The following is a 13,189-nucleotide window of genomic DNA, read 5'->3' as shown; positions in this document are numbered from 1 at the left end:
GTGGTCGATCTGTAGAACTTCTTCTCCCTGACGTTTCGTTCTCAACTACGGACAACATCTTCCGAGGTGAGTCAACGACTGACTCACCTCTGAAGATGTTCTCCGTAGTTGAGAACGAAACGTCAGGGAGAAGAAGTTCTACAGATCGACCACGGCAACTTAGCCCGGAAGTGTTTATTGATGATGAATGTTTTAGTTGGACCACTTTTTCGCTTTGTGATAGATAGCGCTGTAATAGTCACAAACATATGGCTCACAATTTTAGACGAACAGTTGGTAACAGGTAAGTTTTTTTAAATTAAAATACAGAACGTAGGTACGTTGAACATTTTATTTCGGTTGTTTCAATGTGATACATGTACGTTTGTGAACTTATCATTTCTGAGAACGCATGCTGTTACAGCGTGATTACCTATAAATACCACATTAATGCAGTAAATGCTCAAAATGATGTCCGTCAACCTCAATGCATTTGGCAATACGTGTAACGACTTTCCTCTCAACAGCGAGTAGTTCACCTTCCGCAATGTTCGCACATGCATTGACAATACGCTGACGCATGTTGTCAGGCGTTGTCGGTGGAAAGAAATCCGGGGACGTCAGATCCGGTGAACGTGCGGGCCATGGTATGGTGCTTCGACGAGCAATCCACTTGTCATGAAATATGCTATTCAATACCGCTTCAACCGCATGCGAGCTATGTGCCGGACATCCATCATGTTGGAAGTACATCGCCATTCTGTCATGCAGTGAAACATCTTGTAGTAACATCGGTAGAACATTACGTAGGAAATCAGCATCCATTGCACCATTTACATTGCCATCGATAAAATGGGAACCAATTATCCCTCCTCCCATAATGCCGCATCATACATTAACCCGCCAAGGTCGCTGATGTTACACTTGTCGCAGCCATCGTGGATTTTCCGTTGCCCAATAGTGCATATTATGCCGGTTTACGTTACCGCGGTTGGTGAATGACGCTTCGTCGCTAATTAGAACGCGTGCAAAAAATCTGTCATCGTCCCGTAATTTCTCTTGTGCCCTGTGGCAGAACTGTACACGAAGTTCAAAGTCGTCGCCATGCAGTTCCTGGAACATAGAAATATGGTACGGGTGCAATCGATGTTGATGTAGCATTTTCAACACCGACATTTTTGAGATTCCCGATTCTCGCGCAATTTGTCTGCTACTGATGTGCGGATTAGCCGCGATAGCAGCTAAAACACCTACCTGGGCATCATCATTTGTTGCAGGTCGTGGTTGACGTTTCACAGTGGCTGAACACTTCCTGTTTCCTTAAATAACGTAACTATCCGGCGAACGGTCGGGACACTTGGATGATGTCGTCCAGGATGCCGAGCAGCATACATAGCACACGCCCGTTGGGCATTTTGATCACAATAGCCATACATCAACACGATATCGACCTTTTCTGCAATTGGTAAACTGTCCATTTTAACACGGGTAATGTATCACGAAGCAAATACCGTCCGCAGTGGCAGAATGTTACGTGATACCACGTACTTATACGTTTGTGACTATTACAGCGCCATCTATCACCAAGCGAAAAAAGTGATTCAACTAAAACATTCATATTTCTTTACGTACTACACGAATATGTAGTAAAAAAATTGGGGTTGCTATTTAAAAAAAAAACGCAGTTGATATCCGTTTGACCTTTGGCAGCGCCATCTAGCGGGCCAACCACAGCGCCGTCTGGTTTCCTGCTTCAAGCTAGATGAGTTTCGTTCTTTTAGTTTTTTCGTTTGATGCTTATTTCGTGAGATATTTGGCCCGGTCACTATCAATGGACTACCCTGTATAGACCTATACGCCATTGTGATCAGGCAAGGTTGTGGAGGTTTTTCTTCAGCAAGAGCTGAGAGATTGTCAAATTTTCGGTTAAGGTAAACACCGCCACAATTGTAATGCAATGAGAATAAAGTTCCTCATTTATAAAAAAATATTTACTTTTCTATTTAGGCCACAGAGAAAGCTTTTCAGGTCGACGCCACGGTTGTCCGATATTTAGCTGTATAGTGTCCGTTATGTAGAACGAGAGTTTGCTCGTGTTTTGCTTGCGTTGCTGCTTTACGATTTGGTTTGGGGTGTTCCGAACTATATATGTGGGAGCGCTGTGAGTGTTGTCCGAAACAGAATAGAAAAAACTTTCTGTCCATCATCAGCACAACATCAACAAGCAAATTCCCACTGATGAACTCGTATGGCATCGTCTGGCCAAGCCGAATACTGGGCAACATAGCTTCTTCTATTGAGGGTTTTGGATCACCATTTTGATAATATATATATATATATATATATATATATATATATATATATATATATATTATCATATATCATACTTGGTAAATATGTAACACATCGATAAACTGTTGAATATTTTTTGTGTGTTTTTGTTGTTGTACGGTACGTTCATTTATTCGAAAATTATTTACGGTATTTGTAGAGAAGAGGAACGCCGTCTGCTTTGATGTAATGCTTTTCATACTGATCGCAGCGTGAGGAGTACATTAGACTCGCAATGGACAAAGAACAGGGATATCTGTTAAACATTTCACTTTGCAGCGCCTGAAATGAATTGTGTGTTTGGACATAACTCTTCAACTTTCTGATTTCATGTAGGAAGTACTTTACACTTTTTCTCATGTGGAATTTTTTGAGGTCTGTAAATTACATACAGAGATTTAGTATCGGATCTGATCATCGGTGGCTCTTGTTAGAGTTCTATGGCATTAAATGATGTCTGTATTAATTATGACACTGAAGTTTCTTACCTTAAACGAAACAAATGAATGTTAAAAACATCTATGTCTATGAGATAACATTATTTTGTTTTGTCAGATAAGTGTTCCTTGTGACACAAACTTTACGAATCATCGGGTAGATACGTAAGACATCTGCGAAGTGCACTACCACACCAGAGCGCAGATTGTTGCCATTTGTGGGTATCCTGTTAATTCATTGTTGGATGCCGCCGTCTAAGTTGATGGAGGATCGTAGTGCATTGTGGAGCTTTGCGGGTCGCAAGAGGAGGAGGGCGAAATCTGATAATTAGCACAAGTAGTTCTTTGTCTGTATAGGTTGATATTTGCTGCGAGCTCTGATGTTACTTCCTACCCAAAGAAACGGAGTGGAATAATGCATAAAAAAGAAATAACTTTGCTAATAACGTACTGTCCATTGGACTTGCGACAGAGTCAGAATACTAGAGCTAAATCCGTTGGACAGTCGTAACTGGCGTAAGTACTTATTCTGGCACTGAAGTAGAAGAGTGGACCGTGTCTAATTTTGACATTGCTCCTTGCAATCGGGACAGACATCCGTCAGAGAAAAAGAAATGATGTCCTGGAGTGTGTTCTTTCCTGCCATCTAATAACAGGTTTCTGTACTTCTACGAAGCGGATTTCTTTAGGCAGAGAAATAGTAGACGGCACACTGCTTGATACATTAAAAAAAAAGACCAAATAGCGTACTGTCAACTAATTCTCTGCATAACGTCTTATGGGGCATAATACAGTAAATGCTGCAGGTCCTACAGTAAAGAAACGAGTTTACTTTGTTCAGTAATACAGACATCTAAAAAAGTTTTTCATCACCCCTGTTCTCAGAGTTCCTGAAGATAGAGGTTGACTGTGGATATTGTATCACAGACACAGCCCCTTTGAATGTTCAGAGATGTCACTAAACACGCCCAAAGATGTAAACAACCATGCCATGAGCAGCGCCTATTAGACGGAGGGGGTTCGACAGCCGATCAGTTCCAGTCATTCCACCAGGAAGGAGGTACACGGCTCGTGCTGTCTGTAGTTCAACCATGCCTAGACGGTCAATATGGCGGCTCGATCGCGTCCGCGTTGTTACTTTGCGCCATGAAGGGCTCACAACAACGGAAGGGTCCAGGCGTCTAGGAGTGAACCAAAGCGATGTTGTTCGGACATGGAGGAGATACAGAGAGACAGGAACTGCCGATGGCATGCCTCGCTCAGGCCGCCCAAGGGCTACTGCTGCAGTGGATGACCGCTACCTACGGATTATGGCTCGGAGGAACCCTGACAGCAAGGCCACAATGTTGAATAATGCTTTTCGTGCAGCCACAGGAGGTCCCCTTAAGACCCAAACTGTGTGCAATAGCCGGCATGACGCGCAACTTCACTCCCGACGCCCATAGCGAGGTCCACCTTTTCAACCCCGAAACCATGCAAACCGGTACAGATGGGCCCAACAACATGCCGAATGGGCCGCGCAGGAGTGGCAACATGGTCTCTTTTCATCGATGAGTGTCGCATATCTCTTCAACAAGACAATAGTCGTAGACGTGTTTGGAGGCTAGCTGATCAGGCTTACCACTTTAGAAACACTGTCCAGTGAGTGCAGCAAGGTGGCCGTCCCTGCTGTTTTGGGATGGCATTATGTGGGGCCGACGTATGCCGCTAGTGGTATGGAAGGCGCCATAACGACTGTACGATACGTGAATGAAATTCTCCGGTACAACCATATCGGCAGCATATTGACGAGGCATTCGTTTTCATGGACGAGAATTCGCGACCCCATCGTGCACATTTTGTGAATTTCCTTCATTGAGCCATGCTCCGACTCGCCTTCGTGCCATTGACAGGTTGGCGTCGTGTTTGGGGATTGTCACCTCTCGTTTTCTTAGTCTGTTCACTGGCGCCACTACGTTTGCTCGCTTTGTCTGTCCGTCAGTGGCAGCAGCAGCGCTTATCGATAGCAAGTACTGTGGTACTATCTTTGGAGTGACCTCTAATTTTTCCGGGTTTTCGTGTGTCAGGGAGTTCAGTGGGGACGGATCAGCAGTGAGGTCCGGACAGCGCAAGTACTTGCTGAGGGAGCTGGCGATACACATGCAGTGCCCGATGGAAGGATGTGGTCGCGAGAGTGCACGACCACGACGAGGTCCGGATTCAGCGAGTTTAAGTTGAACGGATCGTTATATTCGGGTAGTGTGTGTGCCATCCGTCGAAGTGACCTGATGCCATCAAGCTGTCAGTCTGTGGTTTTAGACTGCGACGTTTCCCATGCCTGACTCGATTGGCAACGACCGACGGTTCGTCGTTCAGTCGGTCGTCTCCGAGGATGACGTGTTTCTGTGTTCTTAGCGTACATGTCTACGTGCAGTTCGTGTTGTTGCTGTATAGTGACTGCTTTAGCATTGTTTGAGTTGTTTGTGGAATTGTCTTACGCGGTTCCATGTGGATCTAGTCAGATTTTGAATAGGCAGTTTGGTCTTAACCCTGTATGCGTACTAGGATTTGGTGGAGCCAAATTGTGTAATTAAATGCTTGTCATTTGACGACGTTAACTATTATTCTATCATGGTATTATTTATTGCATCTTAGGTGGATTTTGCGAGTGTGCTGGTGGGCGTTTAAGCTGTATCTTGTTTGAGTTGCCATTCTGTTAAGTGAGCATAACTCTTGGCTGCCTGTCTCCCCTCTTACGCAGCTGTAGGGACTTTTCTCAGGTTGGTCTTTGAAGCACTGTCTGTGGATCACTCCGTTCTTTATTTGGTCTGATTGTGTAAATTGCTTAAAAATAATATTTTGTTTAAATTATTTCGTATTGCTTGCGGCCTTCAGCCGACAAATAAATGAATTCTTTCTTAATAAAGGTTTCAGCCGTCAGTGTAGTTTCTGTTACAGTCAATTCCCTAAGTTCCACGTTTCATTCAGGATAACTAAATCTTCCGACCAGAGTGGCCAGCATGTTCTCCAGACATGAACCCTTTCGAACATTCCTGGGATAGATTGAAAAGGGCTGGTTACGGACGACGTGTCGCACCAACCACTCTGAGGGATCTACTCCGTATCGCCGTTGAGGAGTGGGACAATGTGGAGCAACAGTGCCTTTGATAGTGTGCCACGATGAATACAGACATCATCAATGCAAGAGGACGTGCTACTGGGTATTAGAGGTACCGGTGTGTGCAGCAGTCAGGATCACCACCTCTGAAGGTCTCGCTGTATGGTGGTACAACATGCAGTGTGTGGTTTTCATGAGCAATAGAAAGGGCGGAAATGATGTTTATGTTGATCTCTATTCCAGTTTTCTGTACAGGTTCCGGAACTCTCGGAACCGAGGTGATGCAAAATTTTTTGTGTATAATGGACCACGTCAAGTGTTGAATATGGGATGTGATTTCGCCTATCACTTTTACAACAATTGTAGAAACAAAAAACTCAACAATACCCTACGTTTGTGTTTGATCCAGATTAAAATTAAATTTGTTTGTAGTGAGATACGAGATATGGTTTTAGTTTCAGCATGCCGCTACTTGTATTATTTCCAGTAAACAAAGAAAAGTCCGTAAGTTCTTGAAAGTCAGTTTTTTTACTCAAACGCCCCTTTTACTTCGACCATTCCCTTCTACTAAAACATTCTATGTCACTAATAGGTAACATTTCCCTTTTAAAAAAAGCAGTATTTCCGATTCTGCTCGTTTTTTCTCAAAACTAGGTCTCACAAGGAACCCCTTGATTGCGAAGTCGCAAAACACCAATGATGTTTACGTCGTCCGACGCCCACGTATTGCCTACCATGCAACCACAATATGGCGAGAGGGAGCACGACTGCAGGTATCCGACGGCGAGCACAGCCTGAGGCTACGGACTGTAGTCGACCTGCTTGGTCGACGAGTGACTCACAACTGTGCTACAGTGCTAGTGGTGATGATAGAGAGCAGAGCAAGGGCAACGGTAAAGAAAGCCCTGCTTTCAACAACTGTAACAACAGTTGCCGAAGTTGACATTTCGTCAAAAAGGAACTCAAAGAATTTCGCAGAGTGAGAAATAAGTGGCAGATGAAATATTAGCGTTTCTGCAAGATGAGTCATCGGAATGTGTGGTGTCGTACACGCTCGACTGTGCGGACAATGTGCATGAGGAGTACAATGATGAGGACGTACTGGACAAGTGGAAGTGATATTGAAACAGGGGTCGAGCCGTGTAGTTCGTTATCCTTGTCGGACAGGGAGCCACAAATCCCGTCTCCAGTGAAACGTAGTAAACGACAATCACTCTTCAAGGAGAGTGCGTGTGTATTGAACCGGGGACCTGTCTCCCGCCGTAGCCCTCTGTGGTTCACAACCCCACAACAGGTCACAGCAGTCCATCTACCTCACCGCCGCCCCACCATTGAACCCAGGGTTATTGTGCTGTTCGGCCCCCATATATGCTACAGAAGAAACTGCAAAAAGGTGGGAATTTAAGGAGATGGGACCTGGATAAACTGAAAGAACCAGAGGCTGTACAGAGTTTCAAGGAGAGCATAAGGGAACAATTGACAGGAATGGGGGAAAGAAATACAGTAGAAGAAGAATGGGAAGCTTTGAGGGATGAAGTAGTGAAGGCAGCAGAGGATCAAAAATGTAAAAAGACGAGGGCTAGTAGAAACCCTTGGGTAAGAGAAGAAATATTGAATTTAATTGATGAAAGGAGAAAATATAAAAATGCAGTAAATGAAGCAGGCAAAAAGGAATACAAACGTCTCAAAAATGAGATCGACAGGAAGTGCAAAATGGCTAAGGACAAATGTAAGGATGTAGAGGCTTGTCTCACCAGGGGTAAGATAGATACCGCCTACAGGAAAATTAAAGAGACCTTTGGAGAAAGGAGAACCACTTGTATGAATATCAAGAGTTCAGATGGAAACCCGGTTCTAAGCAAAGAAGGGAAAGCAGAAAGGTGGAAGGAGTATATAGAGGGTCTACACAAGGGCGATGTACTTGAGGACAATATTATGGAAATGGAAGAGGATGTAGATGAAGATGAAATGGGAGATAAGATACTGCGTGAAGAGTTTGACAGAGCGCTGAAAGACCTGAGTCGAAACAAGGCCCCGGGAGTAGACAACATTCCATTAGAACTACTGACAGCCTTGGGAGAGCCAGTCCTGACAAAACTCTACCATCTGGTGAGCAAGATGTATGAAATACCCTCAGACTTCAAAAAGAATATAATAAGAGGGGCGTTCAGAAAGTAAGCTCCGATCGGTCGCGAAATGGAAACGACTATGAAAATCCGATAAAGCTTTGCACAGATGTGTTGGGTAGTGTCTCTAGTATAACCCCAGTTAGCATCACGTCGCTCTTCTCATTTCTGAGCTCGCAGTGAGTGCGTAAAGATGTCTAGAAAATAGTGTCTGCCGCCAAGTACGAGGGCCTGGTGAGAAATTTCGCCTGAAGCTATGCAGCTAACATTACATAACTGTCGTGCTGTTTCTTCTTCAAGACAATTCTCAGCCGCATTCTGCAGGGGCAATAAAGATGCTCCTGCATCGTTTTCAAATGGAAATGTGAGATTACCCACAATACAGTCCGCAATTGTCTCCCCCTGAGTTTCATCTCTGGTCACATGAACCGCTGTCTTTGAAGACAACATTTTGACACAGACAGCGAGGTGTAGGCCAGCGTGGAGAATGGGCGGAAAGCACTGGCGGCTGCCTTCTATGATGAGGCTATTGAAAAGTTGGTACAACGCTATGACAAAAGTCTAAGTCAGAACGGCGACTACGTAGAGAAGTAGCTGAAAGGTGTAGCTAATTGTTACAAGTAAAACATTTCTGATGTTCACTGTGGTTTCAATTTGGCAATCAATCGGAGCTTACTTTCTGAACAGGCCTCGTAATTCCAATCCCAAAGAAAGCAGGTGCTGACAGATGTGAAAATTACCGAACAATCAGTTTAATAAGTCACGGATGCAAAATACTAACGCGAATTCTTTACAGACGAATGGAAAAACTGGTAGAAGCCGACCTCGGGGAACATCAGTTTGGATTCCATAGAAATATTGGAACACGTGAGGCAATACTGACCCTGCGACTTATCTTAGAAGCTAGATTAAGGTAAGGCAAACCTACGTTTCTAGCATTTGTAGACTTAGAGAAAGCTTTTGACAATGTTGACTGGAATAATCTCTTTCAAATTCTAAAGGTTGCAGGGGTAAAATACAGGGAGCGAAAGGCTATTTACAATTTGTACAGAAACCAGATGGCCGTTATAAGAGTCGAGGGGCATGAAATGGAAGTTGGGAGTAGGTATTAAAATCCATGGAGAAGAAATAAAAGCTTTAAGGTTTGCCGATGACATGGTAATTCTGTCAGACAGAGCAAAGGACTTGGAAGAGCAGCTGAACGGAATGGATAGTGTCTTGAAAGGAGGATATAAGATGAACATCAACAAAAGCAAAACGAGGATAATGGAATGTAGTCGAATTAAGTCGGGTGATGCTGAGGGAATTAGATTAGGAAATGTGACACTTAAAGTAGTAAAGGAGTTTTGCTATTTAGGGAGTAAAATAACTGATGATGGTCGAAGTAGAGAGGATATAAAATGTAGACTGGCAATGGCAAGGAAAGCGTTTCTGAAGAAGAGAAATTTGTTAACATCGAGTATAGATTTAAATAGCAGGAAGTCGTTTCTGAAAGTATTTGTATGGAGTGTAGCCATGTATGGATCTGAAACATGAACGATAAATAGTGTGGACAAGATGAGAATAGAAGCTTTTGAAATGTGGTGCTACAGAAGAGTGCTGAAGATTAGAAGGGTAGATCACATAACTAATGAGGTTATGATTGGGGAGAAGAGAAATTTGTGGCACAACTTGAATAAGGGATCGGTTGGTAGGACATGTTCTAAGGCATCAAGGGATCACCAATTTAGTTCATATGGCTGCGAGCACTATGGGACTTAACATCTATGGTCATCAGTCCCCTAGAACTTAGAACTACTTAAACCTAACCTAAGGACATCACACAACACGCAGTCATCACGAGGCAGAGGAAATCCCTGACCCCGCCGGGAATCGAACCCGGGAACCCGGGCCTGGGAAGCGAGAACGCTACCGCACGACCACGAGCTGCGGACTCACCAATTTAGTATTGGAGGGCAGCGTGGAGGGTAAAAATCATAGAGGGAGACCAAGAGATGAATACACTAAGCAGATTCAGAAGGATGTAGGTTGCAGTAGTTACTGGCAGATGAAGAAGCTTGCACAGGATAGAGTAGTATGGAGAGCTGCATCAAACCAGTCTCAGGACTGAAGACCACAACAACAACAACAACAACAACATATGCTACAGTAAAACGTGGTCACACGTCACCCCACACGGCTACAAAATCAGCATTGCGTCATCAAATAATCTTACAACAACCGTCACTTGGTTCGCAGTAGTTATTTATTGGCTTGTTAGCAGAAAATACAGTCCTGGAAATGGAAAAAAGAACACATTGACACCGGTGTGTCAGACCCACCATACTTGCTCCGGACACTGCGAGAGGGCTGTACAAGCAATGATCACACGCACGGCACAGCGGACACACCAGGAACCGCGGTGTTGGCCGTCGAATGGCGCTAGCTGCGCAGCATTTGTGCACCGCCGCCGTCAGTGTCAGCCAGTTTGCCGTGGCATACGGACCTCCATCGCAGTCTTTAACACGGGTAGCATGCCGCGACAGCGTGGACGTGAACCGTATGTGCAGTTGACGGACTTGAGCGAGGGCGTATGGTGGGCATGCGGGAGGCCGGGTGGACGTACCGCCGAATTGCTCAACACGTGGGGCGTGTGGTCTCCACAGTACATCGATGTTGTCGCCAGTGGTCGGCGGAAGGTGCACGTGCCCGTCGACCTGGGACCGGACCGCAGCGACGCACGGATGCACGCCAAGACCGTAGGATCCTACGCAGTGCCGTAGGGGACCGCACCGCCACTTCCCAGCAAATTAGGGACACTGTTGCTCCTGGGGTATCGGCGAGGACCATTCGCAACCGTCTCCATGAAGCTGAGCTACGGTCCCGCACACCGTTAGGCCGTCTTCCGCTCACGCCCCAACATCGTGCAGCCCGCCTCCAGTGGTGTCGCGACAGGCGTGAATGGAGGGACGAATGGAGACGTGTCGTCTTCAGCGATGAGAGTCGCTTCTGCCTTCGTGCCAATGATGGTCGTATGCGTGTTTGGCGCCGTGCAGGTGAGCGCCACAATCAGGACTGCATACGAGCGAGGAACACAGGGCCAACACCCGGCATCATGGTGTGGGGAGCGATCTCCTACACTGGCCGTACACAACTGGTGATCGTCGAGGGGACACTGAATAGTGCACGGTACATCCAAACCGTCATCGAACCCATCGTTCTACCATTCCTAGACCGGCAAGGGAACTTGCTGTTCCAACAGGACAATGCACGTCCGCATGTATCCCGTGCCACCCAACGTGCTCTAGAAGGTGTAAGTCAACTACCCTAGCCAGCAAGATCTCCGGATCTGTCCCCCATTGAGCATGTTTGGGACTGGATGAAGCGTCGTCTCACGCGGTCTGCACGTCCAGCACGAACGCTGGTCCAACTGAGGCGCCAGGTGGAAATGGCATGGCAAGCCGTTCCACAGGACTACATCCAGCATCTCTACGATCGTCTCCATGGGAGAATAGCAGCCTGCATTGCTGCGAAAGGTGGATATACACTGTACTAGTGCCGACATTGTGCATGCTCTGTTGCCTGTGTCTATGTGCCTGTGGTTCTGTCAGTGTGATCATGTGATGTATCTGACCCCAGGAATGTGTCAATAAAGTTTCCCCTTCCTGGGACAATGAATTCACGGTGTTCTTATTTCAATTTCCAGGAGTGTAACTGAAAAAAGAGGATTTGTGTAGCTATCGTAATGTGTTTAAAATATGTATTTGCGTAGAAAGTATTTCCCTCCCTGAACCACGGATCTTTCTGTGGAGGGGTGGCTTGCGTGCCTGAGCTATAGAGACAGCTGTACCGTAGGTGCAACCACAGCGTAGCAGTATATGTTGAAAGGCCAGACGAGAGTGTGGCTCCTGAAGAGGGGCAGCAGCCTTTTCAGTAGTTGCAGAGGCAACAGTCTGACTAACTGGCTGATCTGCCTTGTAACATCAACCAACATGGCCTTGCTCTGTTGGTACGACTGAAAGCTAGGGTAAACTACAGTCGGAATTTTTCGCGAGGGCATGTATCTCTGCTATATGGTTAAATGATGATGGCATCCTCTTGGGTAAAATATTCCTGATGAAGTTTCTCACTTGGTACTGGAGGAGGACGTCATCATCAGCAGAAAAAGTTATTCGCAGATGAAGAGGCTTGCAAAATATAGAGTAGCATGGAGAGCTGCATCAAACCAGACAACAACAAAAACAAAAAATGTATTTTTACGTAAAGATCCGAACGCTAGTCGTAAGCTTATTCTAAATTATCAGTTTCTGTTTCTTCATCAGGCGCGTAACAGCAGCGATATGTCTTTTACCCCTGCACGCCCCTCTTCCCCACCCCCCACCCCACCCCACCCCGCTGTGTCTCTTAGTGAGTTAACTATGTCATACATTAAATTATTAAATTCGGTCGATAATTAAATGAAAAACTGAAAATCAAGTTTTAATTCTCACTAGAGGTCGTTATGTAGCCAGCCTGGGAGCAGGTAACTTTATGAGCGTCTTAGTCGCTTTATAATATGCATAGACAGAAAAGAATTAAATGCATGTGTGCATCTCAAAAGATGTGAAACTGGTCGACACGAAGCCCGAAATTACTGTGTAAAAATTTCTGGAAAGGAGAGAATAATATTCACTGAATATCTGTCCTTCAGTTTCTTTACAGTGTCGATAGCTGATGCTGTTCAACGGTGTTGCCAAATTTTACCTTCGACGATGAGATAGTGTGACGTCAATTTCACCATGAAGTAACTAAATGGGTCAGTTATCATCATGATGCAGCCTAGTTGAGCAGCAGTCGAACTGGAAACATCACTGGCGCCAATTCGCAGTCCACTCTCTACATGAGATTCGTGTCAGTAGTCATCAGTCGATAGTATTTACAAAATAAGTTGCCAGACAATATTCAGTAAAAGGAAACTACGTGTAAAATTCCTGGAGAACGTCATGAAAGATAGCCACTCCGTAGTGGCTTACCTATACTTACCTCTGTGAAGATCGTACGACATGGAGACGAAAACTTCTCCAACTGGAGTCGATGTCAATGAACTTTTATTTCTGTTACGCTGATACGTGTTGATCAATACTGTTTGTGAAGTGCCGTTGTGGTCCGTGGAATAGTTTTGTTTACGTAACTCTAGGAGGTAGTCTTTCTGTGGGTGATTTATTCAAATGGACAAATTGTCATATTCTTCTATAGTAAAA

This window comes from Schistocerca nitens, chromosome 5, assembly GCF_023898315.1.
Source record: "Schistocerca nitens isolate TAMUIC-IGC-003100 chromosome 5, iqSchNite1.1, whole genome shotgun sequence".
NCBI classification, from domain to species: Eukaryota; Metazoa; Arthropoda; class Insecta; order Orthoptera; family Acrididae; genus Schistocerca; species Schistocerca nitens.
Note: the sequence above shows the minus strand (reverse complement) of the source record.